This window comes from Hyla sarda, chromosome 4, assembly GCF_029499605.1.
Source record: "Hyla sarda isolate aHylSar1 chromosome 4, aHylSar1.hap1, whole genome shotgun sequence".
Lineage (NCBI taxonomy): Eukaryota > Metazoa > Chordata > Amphibia > Anura > Hylidae > Hyla > Hyla sarda.
The window spans coordinates 34,198,273-34,210,397 of record NC_079192.1 but is presented as its reverse complement, the minus strand read 5'-3'; the positions used below and the strand labels follow the sequence as shown (position 1 = coordinate 34,210,397).

The following is a 12,125-nucleotide window of genomic DNA, read 5'->3' as shown; positions in this document are numbered from 1 at the left end:
ATATAAGCGGTTTAGCGATTGCTAAACCGGAAAAACACTTAAAGGGGTACTCCGGTGGAAAACTTTTATTTATTTATTTATTTTTAAATCAACTGGTGCCAGAAAGTTAAACAGATTTGTAAATGACTTCTATTAAAAAATCTTAATCCTTCCAGTACTTATTAGCTGCTGAATACTACAGAGGAAATTCTTTTCTTTCTGGAACACAGAGCTCTCTGCTGACATCACGAGCACAGTGCTCTCTGCTGACATCTCTGTCCATTTTAGGAACTGTCCAGAGCAGCATATGTTTTCTATGGGGATTTTCTCCTACTCTGGACAGTTCTTAAAATGGACAGAGATGTCAGCAGAGAGCACTGTGGTCATGATGTCAGCAGAGAGCTCTGCGTTCCAAAAAGAAAATAATGGCCTCTGTAGTATTCTGCAGCTAATAAGTACTGGAAGGATTAAGATTTTTTATTTTTTATTTTTAATAGAAGTAATTTACAAATCTGTTTTACTTTCTGGCACCAGTTGATTTAAAAAAAAAAAAAATACTACTTCACCGGAGTACCCGTTTAATGGCGAGGTGAAAGTACAGAGGCAATATGTTCGGCTCACCAGGAGGTTAAGGGGTTAAGAATGTGGCCCCCAAACCCTCATTCTTCCTCAGTGACAGAGAGCAGACTCGGCACTTCCCTCCCCCCCTGGCATTAGATTAAAGAGGAAGCGAGGAGTTGGGGAGGAATGACACAAAATGGGTTATTTCAACACCATGGAGCAGACAGACATCTCCCGGGGCCCCTCACTCCCTGACACATTCCAGTCAGGGGGGGGTTTAGATTCCTCTTAATCCGTAGACGGAGCAAGAGGAAGGTTACCCCCAAAGCCTGGCTTATATGGCTATAGGATGGGGGGGGGGGGGGGTCACGTGATACAGCCAGACGACTGCAGCAAATATGGGGATGTCATGAGGGTGTATGCCCCTGCCCCGAATGTATTAGAATGATGATGGCGGAAGGATATCTGGGCGGTCTTCTTGTAGCGCTGGGGTCCCGAGTTCATGACAGGCCAAGTGCCATATCTGCATATAGTCTGCACACTGACTAATGTGTTTCCACACACATCATTGATCGTATAGTGTATATGTGAGTGTGGTGGCCCAGTACGGGAGTTGTTACCCCGTACCCTTGATGCCCTGTCAGGCAGCATCCCTTCAGTGTCCCCTGGGCCCCCTTGCACTTGTCCCCCACATGTTCATATGTTTACCATGTATTGTACTATGTAATGTGTGAAGAAAGCGTTGTCACTTTAAGATTGTTTAACATGTGAGTTGTCATGTGATTGTTACCAGGAGGTACCAGTGACCAGGTGACTTAAGGGTGACCAATGGGACCCCTCCAGAGTCTCTCCCATATAAGCCCTGGGTGGAGCCTCTGCTCACTCTCTTGGCGCTTAGAGCTCTTGTTGCTGAGGTCCAGTGCAGTCGAATCTAGGAGGGTGTCCGGAGTCATAGGAGGCCTCAAGTCATGTAACAGCATTGTCAGTCACAAGTCAAAGTCATCTTTCAAGTCAGTGTGGCCCACACTAAATTGTCCTGTTCTCCTACAAGTCTCTGAAGTCAATGGTCATCTCCGTGGGCCCAGCTACACTGTATAGACTGTACCATCTGTCACTCAGTAAAGCTACCGTTGTCCGTAACTTGGCGTCGGAGTCATTATTGCCCCCCCGTGCCTAGCCCAGGATCCAGCGGTATACCTTCGGGTGGTATTGAGGATAAACCATGCTCTGGCGTCATGAATACAAGGGGTTAATGCCATCTGCCCCTAGGGTAATTCCATCTGCCCTGCATCACACCCCATTGCCACATGAGTATATAGGAGTCTGATTCTCCCATAAATGGGGTGACACAGACAAGAGGGAGGAGCTATGTGATGTGGAGTCTGCTCCTCCCACCACAGGATGATATAGACAGGAGGGAGGAGCTATGTGACATGGAGTCTGCTCCTCCCACCACAGGGTGATATAGACAGGAGGGAGGAGCTATGTGACATGGAGTCTGCTCCTCCCACCACAGGGTGATATAGACAGGAGGGAGGAGCTATGTGACATGGAGTCTGCTCCTCCCACCACAGGATGATATAGACAGGAGGGAGGAGCTATGTGACATGGAGTCTGCTCCTCCCACCACAGGGAAATATAGACAGGAGGGAGGAGCTATGTGACATGGAGTCTGCTCCTCCCACCACAGGGAAATATAGACAGGAGGGAGGAGCTATGTGACATGGAGTCTGCTCCTCCCACCACATGGTGATATAGACAGGAGGGAGGAGCTTTGTGACATGGAGTCTGCTCCTCCCACCACAGGGAGATATAGACAGGAGGGAGGAGCTATGTGACATGGAGTCTGCTCCTCCCACCACAGGGTTATATAGACAGGAGGGAGGAGCTATGTGATATGGAGTCTGCTCCTCCCACCACAGGGTGATATAGACAGGAGGGAGGAGCTATGTGACATGGAGTCTGCTCCTCCCACCACAGGGTGATATAGACAGGAGGGAGGAGCTATGTGACATGGAGTCTGCTCCTCCCACCACAGGGTTATATAGACAGGAGGGAGGAGCTACGTGATATGGAGTCTGCTCCTCCCACTACAGGGTGATATAGACAGGAGGGAGGAGCTATGTGACCTGGCGTCTGCTCCTCCCACTACAATATATAAAAAAAATATATACTGACCTTATATAAAGTAAACATTAAACATCCACTATGTGATTGTGCAGATCACGTCATCTTCCAGTCACCTGAAGGAAAATGAAAGTGTTGGTTATAAAGTTTGTTTAAAATTTTCAATTTAAGGTTTTAAATCCAATTTCTAAGACAGTGGTCTCCAAACTGCGGCCCGCCAGATGCTGCAAAACTACAACTCCCAGCATGCTGGAAGTTGTAGTTATGTAACATCTGGAGTGCCGCAATTTGGAGACCACTGCTCTAAGAAGCACGACACTGTCCCTGCACCTGACACCCTCTACAACCTGTCCCCTCGGTGTCACTGTCCTGCTCCACGTCATAGTCACAGGAATATAGGCTGCGAGCCGTCAGGGCGTGAGGAGACAGATGTTACCGCTATGGTGTTCCCGCTCCCATGGTTATTATTAGACACATGTGTACGAGCAGAGTCTGCAGTTTGGAGATGGGCCCAGGAACAAAAGAGCCATTTATATCATAAGGACCCCATGTAGACCGCTGCACAATGGAACGTAGCGGGGGGGTTAGTTACTTCATACAGAGAGTATGAAGTCAAATGGTGCATTGACATAGGATAAGATCATCTATGGGGGAGATTTATCAAAACCAGTCTAGAGGAAAAGTTGCCGGGTAGCCCATAGCAACCAATCAGATCGCTTCTTTCATTTTCGCAGAGGCTTTGTTAAAAATGAAAGCAGCAATCTGATTGGTTATGGGCAACTCAGTAACTTTTCCTCTAGACTGGTCTTGATAAATCTCCCCGTTAGTCTGCACTCCACCACCAAAAACATGTGGAGCCTTGAACATGTTATTCCATGAGCATTACCCATGACGTTCCCGCCCTCCACCCCATAGACTTCTATAACAACCTTCACCATTCCAGTATGGTCTTCAACTTTCATTGAGCAATGGGTAAAGGCAAAGGGGCATTGCTCTAACTCAGTGGTCTCCAAACTTAGGCCCTCTAGATGTTGCAAAACGACAACGCCCAGCATGCCCGGACAGCCGTTGGCTGTCCGGGCATGCTGGGAGTTGTCGTTTTGCAACATTTGAAGACCACAAAGTTTGAAGACCACCGATCTACCTGATCCCAGAAGTGTTAGCAGGTTGGTGGTTACGACTTTATGGACCATGCATTGTGAAGTGGGCATTGCCATCCTATAACAATTCCCAAATGATATAAAACAGCCCCCAACCAATAATCCTCGCCCAACAAATTTTACACCTGTCTTTAGACATTCGGGCAGGAAGCATTCTCTTCACATCCCTCGCCTTCAGGTTTACCCGTCCAGCTGCTAGACAGTCACGTGTGATCACTGCTTCCATGTTCAATGCTAATGTCCTTCACACCACACCAGCTGACACCTGGCATTGTGCACTCGGTGGTCCTGATCAATGATCCTTTCTTGGCACCTACTAAGCTGTTGCTGCTCTTAGATGAACTGGGGTCCCTCATGTTACAATAGTAATCAGTTCCACGACGACCGTTGTATGTTGAGGCCATAACTCTATGGAAACCTGGTAATTGGTTCTGAAGCCACCAAAATGTCATCCAAAAATAGGAAAAAGTGAGGATTAAAGAAAAACAAGTAGATAACTAATACAGATAAAGCAAATCCTTACATATAAAAGTAAGAAAGATCTGCTGGGAGCTGTAATCACTGTCTGTGTAGAGGACAGGAGCTTCTTCAGGGTCCTGTACAGTACACAATGTCCTAAAAAAAAGTAACACTGAGCCGCCCTCACCTGGTGTCCAAAGGAGCAGGTAACCCTGGTACAGGTAAAGAGTAGTACAGAACATGTATCACCTCCCTGTACTGTAGGGGGCACTACCAGACAGGAATTCAGTGCATACGCTTCAGTAATACAGGTGATTTACCAGTGAATGCCCATTCTGATTGGTCGGTTCTTCCAGCCATTGACATATTTTGCAGATCTGGACTGTTTGTACATTGTATATTGAGTCTGGTTTCAAGTTACAATTGTCCAGAAAAGACCATTGTATGGTGAAACTATTGTATGTTGAGGCCATTGTGAGTTGAGGGATCCCTGTATCCACCTCACGATAATACCAGTTCTTGTAGACTGGGGCGACAATACTAGGGCAGAAACTTGATGATAGGCGATGTCCTAGAACCACTCTCTGAGTACTACTCGTTCTACTAATGCTTGACTAAAGTGACAAAACCCACTAAGAAGAAGTAGGTGCACCTTCTTTCAGCCATCTGGGTCTACCTCTTAGTGACCACTGGCGATCCTCAGACCTTTCCCTACTCGAAAAAAGTTCTTGTTAACTAAATTATACTATAAGTCAAGTTCTGGTCCTGCTGACCTTTCCCTCTTACACAACATTTTACAGTGTTCCAGCTTCTCCTCCCTTCTCAAAAATGTCTTTATTACAAAAGACAATGGCCTAAAGAATTCTCCCACATTTGGCAGGAGTGGATATGTTATTGTCCTGTTACCAGGACACATACAGCTCTCGGTGGTTGGCTTGGGCCCACTTACATAATGAAATGCTTGACATCATTCTTGCGTCTTACAGAGTGTGAGCAGAGGGCACTCATGCCAGGGGGTACTGTATTCTGTATAATAGGGAACTCACGTGTCACAAACTGTCCGGAAAACCTTAAACTAAAAGATAAGGTAGAGCGCTTCACAGCGTGACACACAACAGTGGTCAGCGTGGGTGAGAGATAAGATCCAGCCTGCAGCCTTCCCAACCCCAACAAGACAATGGCAAAGAAAGACTTCTGGAGGTGGTGGGATTCAATGGTGCTGGTCAAGAGCAGATACATCAGGTAGGTAAGAGAATTTCTTTATTAAAACTATGCAACGCGTTTCACTGCAGGTGCGGCTTCATCAGGCATCCTGCCTGATGAAGCCGCACCTGCGGTGAAACGCATTGCATTGTTTTAATAAAGTCATTCTCTTACCTACCTGACGTATCTTCTCCTGACCAGCGCCATTGAATCTCACCACCTCCAGAAGTCTTTCTTTGCCATTGTCTGGAAAACCTTAAAGTCAGCACTGGATATAAAGATTGGGGTCCGCATAACAAATATAATTTCCCGCTTCTCTCCTGATACTTGTCTACATTCTTCAGATTGATCATGCCGATCAGTCCTTAGTTGGACGGTGCCCTTTTCCAGAATCGCATCAAATACCTCTCAGGGTGAGGGGCGAGATAGGGACAGTGGCCCACATTTATTTGTTTCATGGCACACAAGAAATTTTCAAAGTAGGTGTGGTCTTCGTGCAGTGGGTGTGGTTTTCAAGTAGGGGTGTTCTCCAATTTTAGACTGATTTAGGAGGAAGTATATTTTGGCACAAATCTATTCCTGTTTATAGTGGGCATAGATTTTACTTTGTGATCTCCAAAAATACACCAGAGCCAGATTTGGTGCAAATTGTTTCAACTACCCTTTTCTTTTTTCTAATATTGGTGAAGGAAATGTGGTGGCCCAGTATGAGGTATTACCCCGTACCCTTGCTGCCCTGTCCGGATTAATGCCATCTGCTCTATGGGTAACAACATCTGCCCTCCATCACACCCCGTTACCACACCTATATTGGTAAATCTGGGGCAAAGAATTTCCAAGAAGGAAAATTTCAGTAAGATTCTGCCGCTCTGTGCACACGCTGGAGGTTTCGTAGCGGAACGTCTGAGGGGATGTTCACACTCCAGAATCTTTGCTTGGAGATCCGGATGCACTAATCTAGCGTTGATGTGAACGCAATTTCAGTGGCGGAAAATTCCGCTGCAAAAAATTCACCCGCAGAAAGAATGAACACGTTCATACTTTGCGGAATTCGCCAGAGGAAGCCTATTTGTTGAATGGGACCAACAGAGTAGAAATAAAAAGAGAGACAATGTGAAAAGAATGAAAAAGAGGGATAAAATAGAGGGGAGACAGGAAAAGAAAAAAAAAAAGACAAAAACAAAACCGAAAAAAAGAGATGATACAGACATAGAAAAGCACAGAAAAAATGAGAACACTAAATAGAATATAAAGAACAATAATGAGCGGAGAGAGAGAGTGCAGACTGAAGAGAAGAGAAACTGAGAGAAATAGAGACAGAAAACAGAGAAGAGAACGACAGAGATGGAGGATATACGTCTGTGTGGAGTATAGGGAGTATCTGTGCGTGTCTCGCCCTGTGTCATCTCTCTATCATTTCATCATCCCTCATAGACTTACAACCATGGGGGCGCCTTTAAAGTCGGTTCAATCAAAGTTGTCACTGTCAACCTTGATATCACTTGATACTATATGGACGGCTCACTAAACTTCATGACAACCTCTAGGGGGCAGTACTGGAAGCATTACTGACCACTCAGCATTCCCATAGTTTGGAACAACAAAAGTATATATCACTGAATGTATGATGATAATGGTATACATGCCATAGAAGCAGGCTACTCTAGCAGGGCCCAATCAGGGGCTTAGCTATAGAGGTTGAAGTCGCATCGGGGTCCTGGTGCCTGTTGGGGGCCCAAAGCACATCTACACGATAAGTGACTATTATTATAATTGGCATATAGGGCCCTGTTACAGATTTTGCATCGGGGCCCAGAAGCTACAAGCTAAACCTCTGGGCCCAATATATATCTATGGCCCTTATCATGTGTTGACACTAGTAGCCCTCCCTGGAGGACACCTATTACAGTATCTAACTACCTCCCTTTTTTGGCACATGTGGGGGTGGCTAGGTCTTGTTTTGATATCACTAGGGAGCCCCCTTGAATCAATACTCTGCACTTGTGTAAATGCGGCTCCCTGCAGAGATCTGTTGGGCTCCCCACACAGTCACTAGTGACCCCATTGTGGATAATGTATGGAGTCACATTGCAGCAGGTTCCTGAGCACACAGTGAGTTAATCCACTGACTGAGGAGATAAGAAGCTGCAGGGTCTTGGAGGAAGAATGTCAGGGGCCGACTCCTTATAGGGGATGATCTGCTGGTATCTACAAGAGCCTGGAATTCAGAGCATCACAACCGAATGTGTAACACAAACACCCTGTTGTCACGCAGCACTAATACACCATGACCCTCACTAATGATATTACCCGTGCCTAATATCCAATAGACAAGGACAATAGGGGTAGTATGGACCTACACAGAGAGATACTTATTGAGGACACCATGAGAAGCCATTGAGCCCCCTTCACTATAACTGGGAGCTCTTCAAGTTCTACACCCAACATTAGAGTGAGAACGATGAAGATGGGGACAGAACACTTGAGAAGATGGTGCCAAAAAAGGGGCCATTGCTTTGACTCTAACCTCAAGCTTTATCACTCGTGACATTTCAGGACCTGTTTAGGCAACTGTTTAGGTCAGATAAGACATCTTGGTGAAGAAATTCCTAGTCCAATGACCATACTAGGTGGCAGATAGGCTCCATCAGCCAACTTGGGGCTTGTTTCGCCAACTGTTAGGGTCAGATAAGACATCTCGGTTGATAGCATGGCTAGTCCAAAGCCATACTAGGTGGAAGATCCAGACTGAGAGGACATCAAGGTGGAGTGGACATTGTATGGGCAAATTTGTAGTGAAAGACTTGGATTTGGCACAAATAGTTGGGCTAAGTCAGATTTCTCAATCAAGGCATCTGAGGGCATGCATATGGGTGGGTTAAGTTGAAGTGCGCCATCCTTGCTACTATAGTTAAAGATCCCTCCAGCAATTTGGGATTATCCAAAGTAGATGGAGGAGTGTATGATGCTCCCCCTTTCCGGACCCTTTTCCCACTATTCAAGCCCAATAACCCAAATGAAGAACATCTTACTCAGCCTCTAGGTTACAACAAGGTCACCTTCACTAACAAAAAAAAACATCCATAAAAAAAGAATAAAACTCAAAACCACAAGGGGTCCCCTACTGAGGCTTGTTAGAGGAATATAAACACATACATAATAGTCAGGTTGCCTGTCGAATCCTTGTTGCCCCCTAAGCCTGAGGTCATATTGGGTGGTTCTTAAAAACACTAGTTTTGTGCCAAAAAAGGTTAAGGAATCTTTTTTTAAAGAAACAGCTGCAGGGAAGGTTCTTCGATTTGCTTTATTAAAACCAGATGTGCCAAAAGCAGGATATGCAACGAGGGCCTCCAGAAACGGCAGCAGAAACTCCCAACTTCTTATCTACTTCCATGTCCACTTGGGTTCCTTTGTCCATAGATCAGTCTGGAGTCCCGTTCTTGTACTTAGCCTCATATCCCACCCCTTGGTGACCTTCAGGATCCATATAATTTATGGCAAAAAGGAACATCTACGGCTTATTTAGCTAAGGGATGGGGCTCTGGATGGAGTAACCTGAGACCTACAGACAAACAGCTGGAAGCAGTCTGGTACCCAAGGAGGGGGATGGGGGCTTCTCATGGCAGACGGGGAAAGAAACAGGAAAAGGACTTTAAGGGGGCTGTGAGGTAACAGTCAGAGATGTCGGGAAGAAAAGTTAGGTCATAATAGGCGGGAAAAGTAGAATAGTAGTATAAATAAATAGCCTGGCATTCTACAGCAGGGGCCTCCAAACTGTGAACCTCCAACTGTTGGAAACCTACAACTCTCAGCCAATGGCTGTCCAGGCATGCTGGGAGTTGTAGGTTTCCAACAGCTTAAAGTCCACAGTTTGAAGACCACCTTTCTATAGGATGTCCACATTGGAAAGTCACTTAGAACATATGAAGGTAAAAGATTGGGGCCACCATACTGCCAAGAGTGGCTTTGCCGCCCAAGGGTATGGATCACTAGAGGCACCAACCTCATGCAAAGGAACTGTCGATAGGGTAGACAACCTCTTCAAGACCATAGAAGAAGCCATTTAATCTATGGTTTGTAGTGTAGAAGAAAAGCCACCTAGATGGGAAGAGCTGTAAGGATACATAGGTAGAAGGTGCATCCGGATCTAGTGCCGAAAGGACCCTCTGCTTCATGAGGATAACATAGTACAGTAATATAGATGGAACATGGTTACTGTAGGTCTCTGCTATAAATCTGTAACATGGAAAGTGCTGGTGGGTGGTGTTCCCTGGGTCCTGGGTGCCAGGAGAGATGACAACAAGATGCTTTGTCTTGGCCATGGTATATGGATAAATGTCTAAGGCATCAATCTGAACCTATGTGCCATGAGAAGGAAAGTCTGACTATGCCTCTCCAAACTACGTACACATGATCCATAACACATATTCCACAAAAGGACTGGTAATATGGTTGCCATAGGGCAACTATAGCGCCATCTATTACATGCAAAGTGGTGGGAGTGTGGAGAACTCACACCTCACGTTCCGTACATACACAAAATATCCTCAACGTCAGCAGCTATAGATGTATTCGGCGGCCCTCCGTGTTATTCCTGAGCGCCGGTAAACAAGGGGAAGTATCCTGCCGTGTGTCAGCGTCACCGCTCTGCCTGTCCCTGCTGTGTTACTCAGCACAAAAACAACTGATGTCACTGTAGTGTGGCCGAAAATGTTCGAAGCAGCCCATGGAACTTATGACAAGTGATGTTTTCTGTGGGTAAACAACATGACTGTGCCAGGCGAGGCCATATACTGTCCTGACATGTACAATCATAGGCCATAACACCTTAGCAGGTCAACTCTAGGCCTTGAAAGAAGGAATAAAAGGTATCATTAGAGATGCACTGCTCAAGTCTAAACATCACCAGTTTTTTAAACCCCTTTGAGATCTTCTTTACCACTCCATAGCTTTCTTCTAAATCCCTCACATAAACTTCTACAATATTCCATCCCCTCCTACACCTTCTGAAGAAGAAAAGGTTTAATATCAAGGGGCGACACGCCTTCTTTACCATGAGAGCTGTGAATTTATGGAACAGTCTACCTCAGGAACTGGTCACATCAGAAACAGTTGAAAGCTTCAAAACAGGGTTAGATACATTCCTAAAACAATATAACATTAATGCTTATGCAGAAATATAATAACATCCCATCCCCTTCATCCAACCATACCCCTTCCCTTCAATATCTTGTTTGAACTTGATGGACGTATGTCTTTTTTCAGCCATGATAACTATGTAACTGTAGGTTATCAGTCCACACATCTCCTTTTAGGCTATAAATCACCACCCACACTGCTCCATGGCTTCTTGTCTTTGGAACCTGATTTTTGAAGACTTTTTTTTTTTCTTTGGTTTTGCTTATGTGCGACATATTTATCATACTATCACAGAGGGGGTTGATAAATGTGATGCACATGAGCAAAAAACTAAAAATTACTTCAGAACACCACTTTGTATGATTTCTCTCTTCTGGGACTATTTGTGCACAAAAAGTTGCAGTTGCAACTTTTTGTGCGACTTTTTCAAAGTGCTCTCGAAAGGCAGCTTTGTAAACCAGGCCTGACCTGGCTTAGACTTGCAACATTTTTAAGGGGTTTGCGACTTTTTTAATGCCTTCATAAATTTGCAACCACTGCAAAGTGCACACTGAAATTTGTTTAGGTAAGGCTATTTGGTACTTTCTCTATACCCACAAATGTCACAAAAATAAGCGCTTAAGTGCATGTGCGACATTTTGTGTGCCTGGAGTAAGTATAATAAAAGCTCTAAATACAATGGTAAATCTCCCCCAAAAGTGATGTGGACTGAGGTAGAAGGATAAGAATGAAGTGATGAAGTGGTGTAGACTAAAGAAGTATAAAAATAAGTGGTAGAGAAGGCAGTGACAAGCAATATAGAATTGTGCTGGAAAAAGTGATGTAATACAGAGCGCCTTAGACTACACCATTCCATCACTTTCTTCCGATTTGTCTACCTCAGTGTACACCACTCCATAACTTCCTTCTAATTTTTCTACATCAGTCTACACCACTCCATTAGTTCCATCTCATCCTCCTACCTCAGTCTTTTACCTTTCTATCTCATCCTTTTACCTCAGTCTTTACCTCTTCATCACTTCCATCTCATCCTTCTACCTCAGTTTTTACCTTTCTACCTCATCCTTCTACCTCAGTCTTTACCTCTACATCACTTCCATCTCATCCTTCTACCTCAGTCTTTACCTTTCTACCTCATCCTTCTACCTTAATCTTTACCTCTTCATCACTTCCATCTTATCCTTCTACTTCAGTCTTTACCTTTCTACCTCTTCATCACTTCCATCTCATCCTTCTACCTCAGTTTTTACCTTTCTACCTCATCCTTCTACCTCAGTCTTTACCTCTCCATCACTTCCATCTCATCCTTCTACCTCAGTCTTTTACCTTTCTATCTCATCCTTCAACCTCGGTCTTTACCTCTCCATCACTTCCATCTCATCCTTCTACCTCAGTGTTTTCATCTCCATCACTTCCATCTCATCCTTCTACCTCAGTCTTTACCTTTCTATCTCATCCTTCTACCTCAGTCTTTACCTCTCCATCACTTCCATCTCA

At 44.9% G+C, this 12,125-nt stretch overlaps 1 protein-coding gene across 6 annotated transcripts in view; it reads right to left on the bottom strand.

Moving 5' to 3' along the window:
• The window catches only part of KANK2 (KN motif and ankyrin repeat domains 2), a 99,960-nt gene that overhangs the window by 70,355 nt on the left and 17,480 nt on the right, over positions 1-12,125 (bottom strand). For 3 of the 6 annotated variants that reach the window (XM_056570476.1, XM_056570475.1, XM_056570482.1), the window contains exon 2: positions 2,719-2,783. The gene's annotated coding sequence lies outside the window, so the exon portion shown is untranslated. Of the gene's footprint in view, positions 1-2,718; positions 2,784-2,997; positions 3,248-3,952; positions 4,020-12,125 lie in introns of those variants that run through there. The other 3 variants (XM_056570478.1, XM_056570479.1, XM_056570480.1) reach the window with 3 other exon arrangements.